This window comes from Parasteatoda tepidariorum, chromosome 4 (assembly GCF_982258835.1).
Source record: "Parasteatoda tepidariorum strain Cologne lab strain chromosome 4, Ptep-v5.0, whole genome shotgun sequence".
Classification (NCBI taxonomy): Eukaryota; Metazoa; Arthropoda; class Arachnida; order Araneae; family Theridiidae; genus Parasteatoda; species Parasteatoda tepidariorum.
In genome coordinates, this window is record NC_141758.1 from 49758326 (window position 1) to 49773473 (window position 15148).

A 15148-nucleotide genomic window follows, 5' to 3' on the forward strand; every position below is an offset into this window, starting at 1 on the left:
ACTTATAGTCTTCAATTAATTATTAAAAAGAAGTTTTATTTAGTGTCAATAGAAAAGGGTTAATGGGTTCAATCATTTAATCTTTTTTTCATGGTTTTTCAGAAATCTAGATTCTGATATTTTATTAATACTTCAGCCTCGGGGGGGGGGAGTGCCAGGAAGGAACTGCCATGTAATAAATCAATTATATGCATTTGCCTTCAATAAAATTGACCCAACCTAATATTTATTTCTGAGTTCAAAAATTGATCTCAGAAATAAATATTGGGCAGGGTCAATAAGGTTCATATAATAAACTAGTTTTAAAGTTCTGCTTTCACGAATTCGCCTCTCCCCTTCTATGACTTCTCATTTATTAATTCCATATAGCTGATTACGACCTTAAAGGTTTTTATCAAAAAGGATGGAAATAGTGCACTTAATCGTCGTTGACGATTGATATAGTTGCTTACCAATCTGCAGTGGACGTTAACCCATTTTTATTACATATTAACTGAAACTGAAAAATAAAATTTTAAAAATTTCTTTTTTATTATTCATTTTCGAATAAGGTTTCTTAGTTTAAGAAATTTTAAATTGTTACTTTTATACATGTAATATAAAAGAAATAAATGATAAAAAGTCATTAAGAGTGGTGAAATACGATTCCTCTAAATTTTTCTCATCAATCCCACAATTTAAATTGAAAAACTCTGATGTCGGTGAAAATCTTCTTGTTTTTCGCATTTGAATTATTTATTTTCTGGTTGTCTTTCTTTGAAGATTGAAGTCTTTCGAATTTTCTATTTTGAAGAATTCAAATAATAAAATCAATAATACAGAAAGTTACATTAAGATTGAGAAGAAGGACACATCCATAAAATAATATAAAAAAAAATTAATCTTTGACATAATGAACTTATCTCGGGAAATTTTATTATTCGTGCTTACATAAAACTGAAGCATAACGGAATAAAATTATCTATTGGTAACGATGCAATATGTTCATTTTCTCTCCGGTTGAGTTCCTTTACCATCAGGCTAACAATGGACGGTTTTTCTCTTCTCCCACGAATACGCGTTAGTTTTAACTACAAAATTCTTCACGAAATCGAATTTGGTCGACTTGATAAGGTTGCTGGGCTTGACTTAGGAATCCTCTTATCTTCTAGGTGTAGCTGAAAATTACAAGGTTTAACATTAACAGCTGCAAATGCCTTAGGTAGCTCCCATCGTCCATAAGTTGCGTCTGTAGTTTATACATATATACACCTAGATTTCTTTTTTTCTGTTTAGTTTTGAATAACTGGACCAAGCCAAATTTTAGGACCCGCTACGTATTATTAGCATTTAATTATTATCATATTATTAGCCTAATTATTAGCATTTATTTATGATGTGCTTAAACTTCAGATGTAGCCAATAATTCCAAAACTCTTTGTTTTTCCAAATTGAAAAATACTGAAGCTGAATATATTTTCCCGAATCGACAAATTGTTTGGTTATTTGCGGAACAGATAAAAATACCGTGTTTTTTATTGTTATCAAATCAGTAAATAATTCTTTTCTTAGCAAGTCGACTCCAGAAGTTGATTTTCTTAGATAAAAATATTTAAATAGTATTCATTACATCCTGCTTCACTTGTAATCTTTATTATTTTTATTTTGTCATACTTTATTAACGTCATTTTTTGATCAACGCATCTACACGCACTGTAAGATAGCCTATTTCGAAACTTCTGTTCTTATGATATTAAACTATACATTTATGATTTAAATTAATCTTAGCAAGTGTTATTTTTATAACCATAAGTTTTATGACTACAATGAAGATTTATAACATAATTTACCCAATTGTAAAAATATAAAATTCTGTATATTGTATATACCGGTATATAAGTCGACCCGCTATATTTTTGATTGCTCTCTTGTAATTTTTGGTATGTCAGGTATATAAGTTGACTGCTGAAAAAACCAAATATGAAAATTTTTAAAACGAAAAAACATGGGAAAAAATTATTAAGTCTATAAAGACTATTAAGTGTAGAAAAAAAAAACTATTAAGTCTAGTATCTGCAAAATTTTCTTTAGTTGAAAATATTCCACACTGTACTCACTCGCATTTATGTTACATAAAATGCTTTGTAATTATTGTAAAATCTAATAAAAAATGTGGAATTTCGAATTCTTTGGATGAGGGTGGAGAAAATTTTGTGTGGAACTCAGTAGTTTAAATTTGAAGCTTTATGGTATTTTTTTAAAAGTTTTTCATTGTGTTATATTTTTTGAAATAACTTCTCTTATTTAAATTTTTCTATCTGAAATAAATTTAAAAAACGATTTTTGAAGAAAAAAAAAAACTTTAAAAGTAAAATTTATTGCAAGCATATTAAGAATAGTGTTGTAAAGGGCAAATTGATACAGAGTTATTCATATCTATCTCATTGAGTGAAATGTATCGATATTTCATGATCAACGAATGTCCGACTTTATTACTGGTGCATAAGTGCCTGATTTACGTCAAATTTTGAATTCTTTTATTATTATTTTTTACTCTTTGTTTTATTATATTTTATTCTTATTTCTTTTATTATTTATAATTTTTCAACCTTATTTTTATTATTATTATTTCCACCATACAACTAAGATTTTTCTAATAAATGATTATTATTAAATTTTATATTAAATGAATCTCCTACAATGTCAGATATTCAAGATTTCAAGGTACTTCTGCCATGGGGATTTATGCACCTTGAACTCTTTCTCGACATAAGAAAAAAAAATTGTGCCAGAAACACACGAAATAAAGCGCCTTAAAAAAAAAAACTGGAAAAAATAAATGAGTGATAGTTAAAAAATTTTCAAGACAACTGAAAAATGCTTACATTTATCTTTCATTCGTAAATTCGATTCTTGAGTTATTTTTTTCACCAATATATATTTCCTTTAAATTAAATATTTTTTAACTGCTTAAAATATCTAGTTTTATCCCACATTTGCGACCACTTTGAAAAATTTTCCAGACCGTGGGAACCCTGCAGCAAGTAAAATAAAATTGTATGCGTTTTTTTCAACTTTTAAATTTTTTAACTTTAAGCAACTGTAAAATAGTTATTGACTAACATAAAGGAAATGAGAGATAAATGTGCGAAAGATTTTAATAATAAAAAAAATTGGGAAAAAATGCTATTACAGTTGACCGTCTTAATAGAGTATACTAAAAATAAATTTCTTAGTATAAAAAAGTCGATTTTTTCTTATCAATTATATTTTTTAGATATTTTAACTCTTCTTTCTTCTCAACATAAAGTTTATTCTATAATAATTTATGCTTTTTCCAAAAATAAATTTAATTTTTTCGATTTAACAAAGTCTTAACAATGCACGGATACTTCGAATTTACTTCACCAGTTTTTAAAAAACCCATGCAGGAATTTTTAATACATTTTTTTACAATTAATCGTTTTATATATTTAGTTTATCTTTAAAACAGTTTTTCATATTTTTCGAACCATAGTTGTAGAGTTGGTAGTTGAAATTTTCGACTCCGAATTTTTCAGAAAGCCAACCACCGACTTATAATATATTGAAATTTTCATTTAATCTTAGATTCAAGACATGCATTTGTAAAAAATATTAATGCACAATCACGCATAACAAATAAATGTATTAGCCCAAGCTGATTCTTTAATAAATATTGAAGGAAACTAACCATGATACATTAAATTTAATTTTTACCTTTAGAACTTAGCTTAATAAATTTGACTTAGGAATTTTATGAGCTGAAGGATACCTTATTTGTTAAATATTTAATTAAATAATTTATAAGTATGTATTATTTGCTATGAAAATCGGTGCAATGTTAACATGGATTGTCATGAAATCATAATTATAAATACATTTTTAATTATAAAAGTGTATTAGGATATAATTATTTAAAAAGTAAGTAATTTTACAAAAAAAAATATGTTTAATTATGTGTCAATAATATGAACCTATCAATCTAAAAGATATTCGTTAACTTTATTATTTATAATGTATTTATGCTTTTAGAAATAATAACAGCTCCATAGACAATATTAATTTTAAAATAGTCCAAATCATGAATTAAAGTTTGTAAAAATACGAAATAGTTTTGAAAGATCGCCTTGAAGGTGAAAATAGAATGAATTGCAAAAAATAATAAAAGTAACAGAAACATTTCGTTCCTCTTTCCAATTTTCTTTCTATTTAAGTTCCCTCCCCCCCTTTTTTATCTCAATGCTGATTTATATTTTCGCAATTAATATCATTTATTTTTATTTAATCATAACGTTTTGCCGTTTCCAGAAAATCAATAGCTAGATTGTCTCTCAGTCTCAATAGCTTTATGCGTACTTTTTTAAGATTTTAGTAAAAAAAAAATAGGTTTAAAAACGTTTAAAGATTATAAATTAATTTTGTAATAAGTAATAATTTAAACGATTGTAGTAAGATTAATAAAAGTAATATTTCTATCCTCATGATTATAAACATTCGTCTAAATCATTTTCATAATCGGAGTTGGGCTAATTTTTTTACAATTCCGATTTATAGACATGATTATTTTGAATGCAGAATTTATTGAAAAGTTAGGAAACGGTTATTTAGTTTATTTTATTTAATTGAGTCAGATTACAAATTCTCTCTACGACCCAGCTCTTATTTGATTTTTGTATTTATAAACTTTAAGAAAAGCTTTTTATTTATTTATTTTTAAATTTTTGCAACTAATTTTGCTCGATTTGAAGATTTAATTGATTACAGCAATTAAATATTTTTCCTTGAACAAATTTCAATAAACTACACTGCGCTCTGTAAGATATTAATAAATGCAACTAAATAAATATACAAAAAAAAAATGATTATTTTGAAGATTTTTAAATTTTAAAATTTTTTTTTCTTCCAATTGTCATGTTTCCAAATAATCACCCATATAACTGTCTAATATTAACATTTCAAGTTACTTATGCTTACATATAAATCAAATGCCTTTAGTCTGAATCTATTGTCTGCAACTGGATCGCAATATTATTAGGCTTGATTAATTTTTAGTGGGATGATAAGTGGTTGCGAAGAAAGTTTGAAATAAAAAATTTATGATAGAATTTTTAAATAAAAATGAAAGCTTAATGCAATCATTACTTTTTATAAGCATTTATGGAGAAAAAAATTTGCTAAAGCTATGTAAATTATAGGAAATTTTGCCATTTATAATGGACATTTTAAAGGAATTATTAAATATATTGTAGGAAATGGTGTATTATATTTATATAGTATTTGACTATTTCAAAACCAAATCTTATCAATGAACACACACGAAGGCCTCCCATCCATTAATCATATGGTACTTGCGAACCTAATCCCCGCACCATGACGAAAGTGCTACAGCGGATGTTAGCAATAAAGCCCCTACCTTGGAATTTATGGTTGTTGGTTGATAATAGATTACTAAAAGTTCAATGTAGATTGTTAAAAATTAAATTTATAATTATTATATAAGATTACAAATGAGATGAGCTAAATTATAATCATTAAGATACATAACCTGAGTTTCATGTCAAAATTACTGATTTAAATAAATTGCAAGTTGCACTTTATTTAATAATAAAAAAATACTATTTTCGACTATTCGAATTATTTGTTAACATAGCATAATTTCTCTTATTGTTTATTATACTTTGCTTAGTTCAAGCCTCTATTTACAAACTATTTAAATTAAACCCCCCTCCCTCTCTCTCTTTCCATTTTTAAATTGAAAATAATACAGAGATGAATGTGCTCCGGAAAAAATCCGGGTTTCCAGATGTTTCGCTATTTGCGATCAGGAAATCCACAGTCCAGAAGTTTACAGAAATCATCGATCACATTTATGTGTAAAAATTCTTGTATATTTTATTTAAAAATATTAGAACTAGAATTTATTCTTGGCATCTCTTTCATTTGTAAATTTTTTTTCTTTTGGAATAATAAATGTGATTAGAGATAAAAGTAAACTAAATACATAATTATTAATTTAAATTATGCTGCATATAATTTATGTAGACTTTCACGTTGTGAAAATATCAATGATTTAAATTTATAAAGATATTAATTTTTTGAAATGCGTCATTAATGATTTTACTCAGGAAGTTTTCAGGATTTTTTAATTGGGCTCACAATCACCCCTGATAATAAGAATAGGGGTGGAAAATAAGACACTACTCGTAAGTGGAATAAAACAAAAATTTTTATTTGTCATGCTGCTCGAGAATATTTCAAATGAGGAGTTAAAAAATTCTGTAGAAAATTAGCTATTAGTTGTGGTGCAGCTACATTTTCTTACAACTCTGAAATCAAGAAATTGATCCTCTTTTGTATTCTTAACAATTGCAATCGAAAATCTTCTTTTATAAATAATGTTGCTTGCTAGTTGAAGGCATCACATATGATTGTGATTTTTGGAACTTACAATAACACTGTATGGCTAGATTAAAATAAGAGAAAAACAAGCTTAATTTCCCGATACATAGATATTAAATATTTTTTTTATATATATTAAATTGGATTTTTACTTACTATATTGTAGAGTTAATAAGATAGCTTATCCATATATTTTTAATGTTTATTAACACATCATTGCTCATTTTAATTGAAAGTTTATAACAGCAAAGATATATTTCATTAATAAAAACTAGTAGGACAAAATATTACTCGTACTAAGATGCAGTTTCCCTGTTTTGAGAGGCACATTTAAGATATGCAATTTAATCACTGCGGGTGCAAATAATAATTTAATACAGACTTAAAAAGCAAAATCATACTCTTTTTTTTTAATAAATATTCCTTCAGATTTTTGACTTAATAGCTTGAGACGAATAACAAAACTTTTCTAACAGTGTTATTGATAAAGATGTTGAGCCATAAATACTAAATAAAAAGACTCATTCTTGTATTGATATCTTTGTTAATGAATATATTCGGACTTCTCTTTTTGAATTAAAATTTGCCTGGTTTTTGGGAAAGTACTGCACAATTTTCTCAGATTTTTTTGTCCACTCTTTTTGGAAAGCTAATTACGTGTAAAATAATAAATTATATTGATTTTTGAAATGGGTTGTTTTAAAAATACAAGCTACAGTGGATACGCAATGCATACGAATCGTCAGACATAATTTCCATCCTAGAGCGTTTGATACATCAGATACTGTTCAAACAATTTTCAGTTTGCTTCTATGTAATAAAATAATAAATTTGAACTCATTGAACTTCATAGCTTCGAATTTGGAAAAATCATTTTAACACATTATTTTACCCAATATCAGATTTCTAAAAATGCAAAAAAGGAAAAGTTACGTTAAAAATACATCAGGGAATAAAAATCTTAAATACATATTTAATATCATAATAAACAAATATCTCTCTAAGAAATGGGTAAATAAAAAATGTTTTATAAAAATAAATAAACTTACCTTCCTCTCTCCTTCGTCATTGTCTAAAAATGAGAAAAAACTGCTCCTCCCCCCCATCTATTATAAAATAGCGGCTGACTATGAAGATTTTATTTATTTATTTATTTTAACGAAAAAAACATCTTAAAATTTCCTTTAAAGAAATGTAAGGTCAAGAGGAATTTAAAAAAAGTTACACAAGTGAATGAAATGTTTCTTATGAAACTCGTCTCTTAAAGAAAAGATTAATATGTCATTAAATATTATTGTTTGAAGTTTTTGATTATTGGAATATGTCTAACAAAAGTGGATACTAATTTAATTTATTTTGTTAAAAAATCTTTAATGTTACGAAATGTTTCAAATATGACTTTTAACATTAGTGAAAAGAAAGCTCATTCGTTTTTACGGGACGTGGTGTAACGCATGATACTCGTCGCCTCTAGCACATGATCTTATTAAAATGAGAAAAATAATTAGAGATAGTAATAATTTCTGTTATATATGTCAGGAACAATGATAATTACCATATTAGCGACTTGGTTACATTTAAAACGAAACATAGGACTCAATTCCTTTTTTTTTTTTTTTTTTTTTTATTTATATTAAATATTACGGCAGTTTCAGAATTGCATCAGATTTGAAAAATATTCATTAAAAGAATCGGGAATTTTTTTGCAAATTTTCATAAGATCATGTGTTAGAATTTTCATAAGATCATGGGTTTTGTGCTTTTATAAGATCATGTAATAGAAATATTAAAACATAAAATTCTCTTTGCAATATTTAGTAATAATTTTAATTAAATCTTTCAATTTTAGTTTTAATCTAAAACTCTAAGCAAGAATTTAAGTTTAAAATTTTATGACTGTGAAGAGCATTGACCTGATGACGTATTCTGATGCATTGATTGTATTGACTTGTTTGGAGTTCTCTCAGAAATGTTTTTTATTTTCAATTTCTTAGTAAAAAAAAATAATAAATAATTAAATAGATAAATGAAATATTATTTTTACTGATTTGATTTAAATTTTAACAAAATCTTTTTATCGCGTTAAAAGTTATAGTTTTTTTTTTTAATTAAACTCCAAATTTATAATTGAAATACGTGCAATGGAAACTAGTATTATACTTGCGAACAACGTTTTTCCGAGTTTAAGTGTTAATTATGATGAAAGTTGACAATGTAATTTTCTCTATAAATCAACTACAGATATTTTTTAAGATGCAAGCAATCATGCTTATAATTAAGAAATAAGACTTGGTTTTTGTACTTTATCACTTTTGAAATTGCATTTGAATAAAATAATGTTAAAGTAAAGTGCTGCGTATGATAATGAAATATATATAAATATTTTTTTAAAACTTTTATAACTTTTGAAACTGCAAACAACTGAATAAAATAATAAGGTTAAAGTAAAGCACTTTAAATGTATTAATTGCTTTCTCAGGTCTATTCCTTGAGATCTATCTTAATTTATTATTTGTGTAAAAGTATCGATTCCTTTGTGAATAATGTCTTATATATATTTCCAATCGAAAATTATCATCTATTGAAAATTATCACATAATTGAAAATTATTTCTGATTAAATGTTTAATTTGACGAAAAACGATTTAATAAAATATCATACATCTGAAAAAGCAAACAAGTGATTCAAATTTTTTTTTGAATGTATAAAGTGCTTCCTTAACTCATTTTCTCAAATCTATTATAGTTCATTATTAGCGTAACAATATGTATTTCATTCTGAAGAATTTTTATTATGCATTTGGAATAAGAAAATTTAATTTATTCTTTTCGTCCTAATTACGCATCTGAAATGCTGAATTTAGCGATAAAAGCAATAAGTAATGTATTGCAATAAAAATACCTTACAAAATTTCGTTACATTTGAAATTGCAAACTTTTAAGGTAATTGCCATAAGATCTTCATCCTAATTAAAAATTAATAAAAATAAGGTTAAAGTAAAACATTTAAATGTCTAAGCTTTCTTAGAAACGTTTTCCTCAGATCCATCTTAAATGCATTTTGTATTGAAAAATGTATAGTTCATTTAAATCTTCATCCTATTGAAAAATGAATAAAATGTTTAAATCAAATATGAATTATATTTCAGAAACAAAGAAAATAAACTGTGGTGCATTATAAGACTTTTTAAAACTATTATTCAAATGTAATCTCATTAATTTTGAGTCAAACAGATTTTTAAAAAAAAAAAAAGAATAAAAGGATTAATAACTTTAGATTAGACGTTTGCAAAACGTGTGTTTTATCTTCAGGAACTGACACCGTGAGTACGTTATTCAAGAACTAATATTTTGTACATGTTATTTAAGAACAAGAAATCGGAACCGGTTACTTAATAACTGATATATCTTAACCGATAAGTTCTAAGGAGTAGTCAGAGAATTTGAGCCAATGAGAAGGAAGAGGCGTAAACGTCATGATCCGAGGAAAACTGGTTCCCTCCGCCAGAAACGTTATCTTCCTTCCTCGGCGACTCTTCGCCAACTTGCCGTAGTTATGATAATATCCCCCATATTATTTACTGCTGTGTATTAAGAGTTAGGTCAAATGTGCATCAAGTAGCTAGTATAAAAATGTTGCTTTTTTTAAACTTACCACTGCTTTATTAGAAAAACAATTTTGTAACAATCAAATAATAAATATATAAAAATCTATATTTGAAGCATATAAGAGTAAAATTTTTTATTTTTTGATTTAGAAACTATCAATCATAAAGATCCTTTAAAATTTGAATTATATTTATATAATAAGTAGAAAGAAATATTAGTAAAGGAAAAATTTCATAATGAGTCATTGAACAATATATCAATCACTTTTGAACTGACCCCCCTACTATTTTAATGAAATTTGGTGGAACATGCACACATGATAAAGTAAACAATTCGAACAGTTTTTAATTTGAAATTTGTCCATGTTATAAACACTTGAAAAAATAAAATTTTCACTGAAAAAACCACTAACTTGCATACATATAAATAACTGTATTTTTTTTTTTACTTAAAAAAAGTTACTTTAAGAACTTTTATAAGTTACTTTTTTTTTACTTTAGAGGAAAGTAAATGGTGTTTAAAAAAAGATTTGAAACACCATGGCAATAAACCTTTCATTTGATACCTTATATGACTTTCTGAGGCTAGGTCAACTTTCAAAGCAACCTGATTTGACCTGTGATATGTGGTCTCAAAGAATTATGAAAGAAATATTTTTTTTTAACTACAACATTCTTCTACACCTTTCAAATTTGTAGCATAGAAATTGAAATTTAAAAAAAAAAAAAAAACATTAATTATTGCAAACCAAAATTTTTATTAATTGAAAGTGGTATGCTGTACAACTTTTTTCCCTTTTAAGACATTTCATACAATATACATGGAAAACTGAGTAAAAAGCCTAAAATTCTTAAACCAATATATAAATCAATGATCATTCATATCAAAAGTAGTATTTATCCCATACTTTTGTCTCCTAAAATGTATCGAAAATAACATTTTTATTTTTAGCAAGTGTATTATATTTTTCTTATTAAAAAATGGTTTACCTTTTGATATGCAAAAAATATGTGAAATAGTTACAAGATATGAATAACATTTATTTCATTGAAAATATTTTTTAAAACTATGATTATTAACTCTGTTACAATATGTTTTGAACAGAATTAGTAATTTTTTAAACATATAAGCATTATAAAATTTTATGAAATAGTTAGGAATGATGTAGTGCTATTTTTTTGTTAATTATTTTTATCTCATTAGACGGTATGAAAAAATCTTAACCTGTTGTTGTTAGTACTTCAACCTTCTAAATGATCTGTGATTTATTTACTTTCAATATCAAAGGCTTCTGTGGGTACGAGTATGACAGTGAGGGTCCATGAGGCTGTAGAAAACGTATCTTAACTTCTTCGTAGTTTATATTTACATCTAAAATACATCGTATCCACCATTGGCTGTACTGCAAAATTACAACATACCCTCTAATATCTTCTAAGAGCAGTTCTAAAGGATGTAACACCACTGACTGGATCTTACTTTCAGATGAATTTTAATACATTTTCGTTTTAATTGATGTGTGGCTTTCGTGTCTGTTTTCATATATTTTTTTGTGTACCGGAGATTGTATGGCTTTTCAAAAAAGTGTCTCTATTTCTCATAATCATAATATGATTTTATAATACACAAAATTTGTTTATTGAACACAATATTAAAAAGTGTAAATAATTTACTCCAATTTTTATTTCATCAAAGTTTTTTTTTAAATTTTTTATAGGATTGTTTTGTGTTGAATGAATATCTAATTTAAATTGGTCTAAATGTTGCTAGCATATATATATATATATATATATATATATATAGATTTTTTTTTCTGAAAAAGTTATGTATGAATGCTCAAACATGAAGGAAGAAATTTTTTTTGCAGTACAACTATCGTTTTATGTTAAAAGGGCATTTATTTTTTATGCTTTGTTTAGAAACATAAAGAGACCAAAGAACATCTTAAGGGATTGTGGATCTCATTTCAAATCAGCTTAAGTAAATAGAATTAAATTGTTTTTTATTATTTGAATTAACAGTATTTGTTTATGCTTACATGGTTACTGCTACTTTATAGCCTAAAATAATAATTTCTTGTTTTGTAATCAAATGGAGAAGTGTATTATTTCTTCTTAGTCTAAATCAACTACAGTTTAAATGGTCATAAAAAGTATATTAAATTCTTAATTTATTTACCATTTGTATCAATGTTAATGTACTCAAAGTTTGGTATGAAATAAAACCTAATATAAAAAAGAAGCTGCTTTTGTACATAGTCTTAAAAAAAAGCTACAAGTAAAGTAAAGTTTCATTTTTTCATAGCATGTTACACATATATAATTTTTTTTTTCATTTTTTTATCATGGCTAAAATAAATTTTCATAAATTTAATACAGAAAATGAGATTTATTAAATATTTAGTTAATTTTTTACTCATGAAAAAAAAAAATATATATATATATAATTTTTATTTTATTTGCATGTATAGAATTGGCATTTTATGTATAATCTGCACTAAGGCTCTTTCTCATACTGTTTAGCAGTTTTGGAATTTTGACATTTTTTTTTCAAAAAAATTATTGAATATAGCTTTTTTTATTTTATTTATTTTTGTCATTTCTTAGATGACCCTTTGACTATCCTTGGGCTGCAACCCGCAAACAGTAAGCCTGTACTTATCCCCATGATTCATGCATAGAATAAAAAGGCATACCCCATTAATTTAACAGTACTTTTTATTATTTATTTTTAATTGTTTATTTGTAAAATCGCTGTTTGAACTCTAATGCACCATTGAAAAAGATTTTCCTTAGAGCATGAGTGGTGAGTTTTCATTGCTTATTACTAAGGAAAATAGTGAGGTTAACTGGTAATCAATAAATAATGTTTCAATTTTGATTTGCTACGTTTTATATATGAATTAATTGTATTTGAAGAAAGAGAAGTGTGCTTAGGATAAAGCTCAAACTGGACTGACTCTTTCTAGATGAAATTTCAGTTATAGTTTAATGACAGCATTACCAGAATCGACTACACTGTTCCAAACATCAATGATATTAAAGAAAGCTCATCAATATTTGCAACATGCCTGATAAACCTAGTATGAAACACAAGGATAAAAGCAGCAGAATTTTATTTATTTACTTTTTTTTTTTTTCCAGAGTGCCTTCGACATTCTAAATGCTCCTCAATATCGTTTGAACACTAAGTTGTTCTTTTTTTCGTAAAATCTATGCAACTTTTTACAATAGCTCATTCTAAAGAGCGGTCGAAAATATGAGCACAAATGCTATGACAATTCGCATTTCCGTCGTATCTATGAAGTTAAATTCAAGAATTTAAAAATATTTTCACATTACAGTAAAATTTATTTGTCCAAAACTAATGTTGAATGTTAACCTTTAAGAATTAAATATTATTTGTATTTTATTCATTAATGATTATAAAAAGAAGTGTTTTTTAAAAGGTATGAAACATTTTATATCATTCTTAACATCATAATTTTTCAACATAATTTTGAAGAGACGTAGTAATTACAAGAAGTTAAAAAATGATATTTTTAAATTTTAGGTATTAGAAAAGCTATTTATCTTATTAAAATTTAAATTTGATTGTGAAAATTACCTAATTAATAATCACGTAAAATACTGTATATCATACAGGGTGTTCTGTAATTACATCTAACACGTTGTTAAAGCTGCAAATTGATATTTCATAGAGGAGAAAAAATGACAACTTCATCGTATCAGTTAAATTAATTGGTAAATAGGCGGTATGAAAAATAGAAAACCAGTTTGAATGGCCGATGACACACGAACGTGTTAAGTTTTAATCGTCTTCTAAGTTTTGTTTACTCTAGTAATCACAAGTTTTTAGTCAATCCCACCTTCATCAGTCGTGATTCATTAAATTTTGAATTTTTTTTCCTTGCCTAAATATTAATTTATGACCCTTAATGTGTGTACTCGTTTTTTTACTTAAATTTCATCAAGGATTTTAAAAATATACATTAAGGTTGAACTTTATGAAATGCCCTGTTTAAGTTGAAACCTTTTATTGTTTTTAAATGAAATTATTACGACAACCAGTTTCGACAACAATGATTGTAATAGGATGATTTGAATGCAGTCATCCAACTCCATCCAAACTCAAATATGTTATGCAGTTTAAGTAATGATATTTAAGAGCTTTAAATCTGACTCTCAAAAAAAAAAAAAAAAAATCGGGATATTACTGAAAAATATTGTGATTGGAGCGCGTGGTTTTTATTTTATTTCATAATCGTCGTTCAACAGCCGACCCAATTTTGGGTTTACTGTTACCAATGTTCAACAACGTCGCCTTGTAATTTTGTACCCAATCCAGAAGACAAGGGAACTCTTGGATCAAGTGTTGGGAAATTTTTTTTATTGAAACTAACCCGCGTTTGCGTTACACGAAGAAAAAAACCACGAAATCCGTCTACCGTGGAGGATATTTTGCATCAGCACTGTAGTAGGTGCAAGCCGGGTGCGGAATTCGTATCGACCAGCCATTATTGGGATTCGAATCTGGTTCACCTCATTCGGAGGCGAATACTCTTTCCCTTGGTTCCATCTTCACTGAGTATTAACTCTGCAGGATGTTCCAATTTTCTTTGATTGGTACCAATTTTATTGTTTTGTCTAAATTTAGTCATCTTCAAAATGTAAATAGCAATTCGATCGTAATTTATGGAAATAAACGGTTTTTTTCTCTTAATCCGCAATGATTAATGAGAAGCAACCATGAGGGTTGATCAGCAACGTAAACAAGGGGCGGAACTTTCCAGTTTTTAATTATAAAATTACAAAACTACGGAGTTGAACATTAGTGGTCGTAAACCCAAAAATTGGATCAGCTGTTCTACGACGGATATAAAATAAAATAAAATCTATCTATTATAGGCCTGGATAGTAGGGCACTGAACCCATGCCCAAGAGTTCGTGGGTTCATCCACAGCCGGCCGAAGACTGCCCGTGTAGTAAATGGTGACTGATGCAAGTTAAATCTATCGAGTTGCAAAGTCCTCCATGTTCCTATAACAAATCAATACCTCTGAGGGTACTGAAACAAAAATTTCCTTGTCTTCTGAATTTGTTCAAAATTACAAGGTTACAGAGTTGAACATTAGGAGTCGT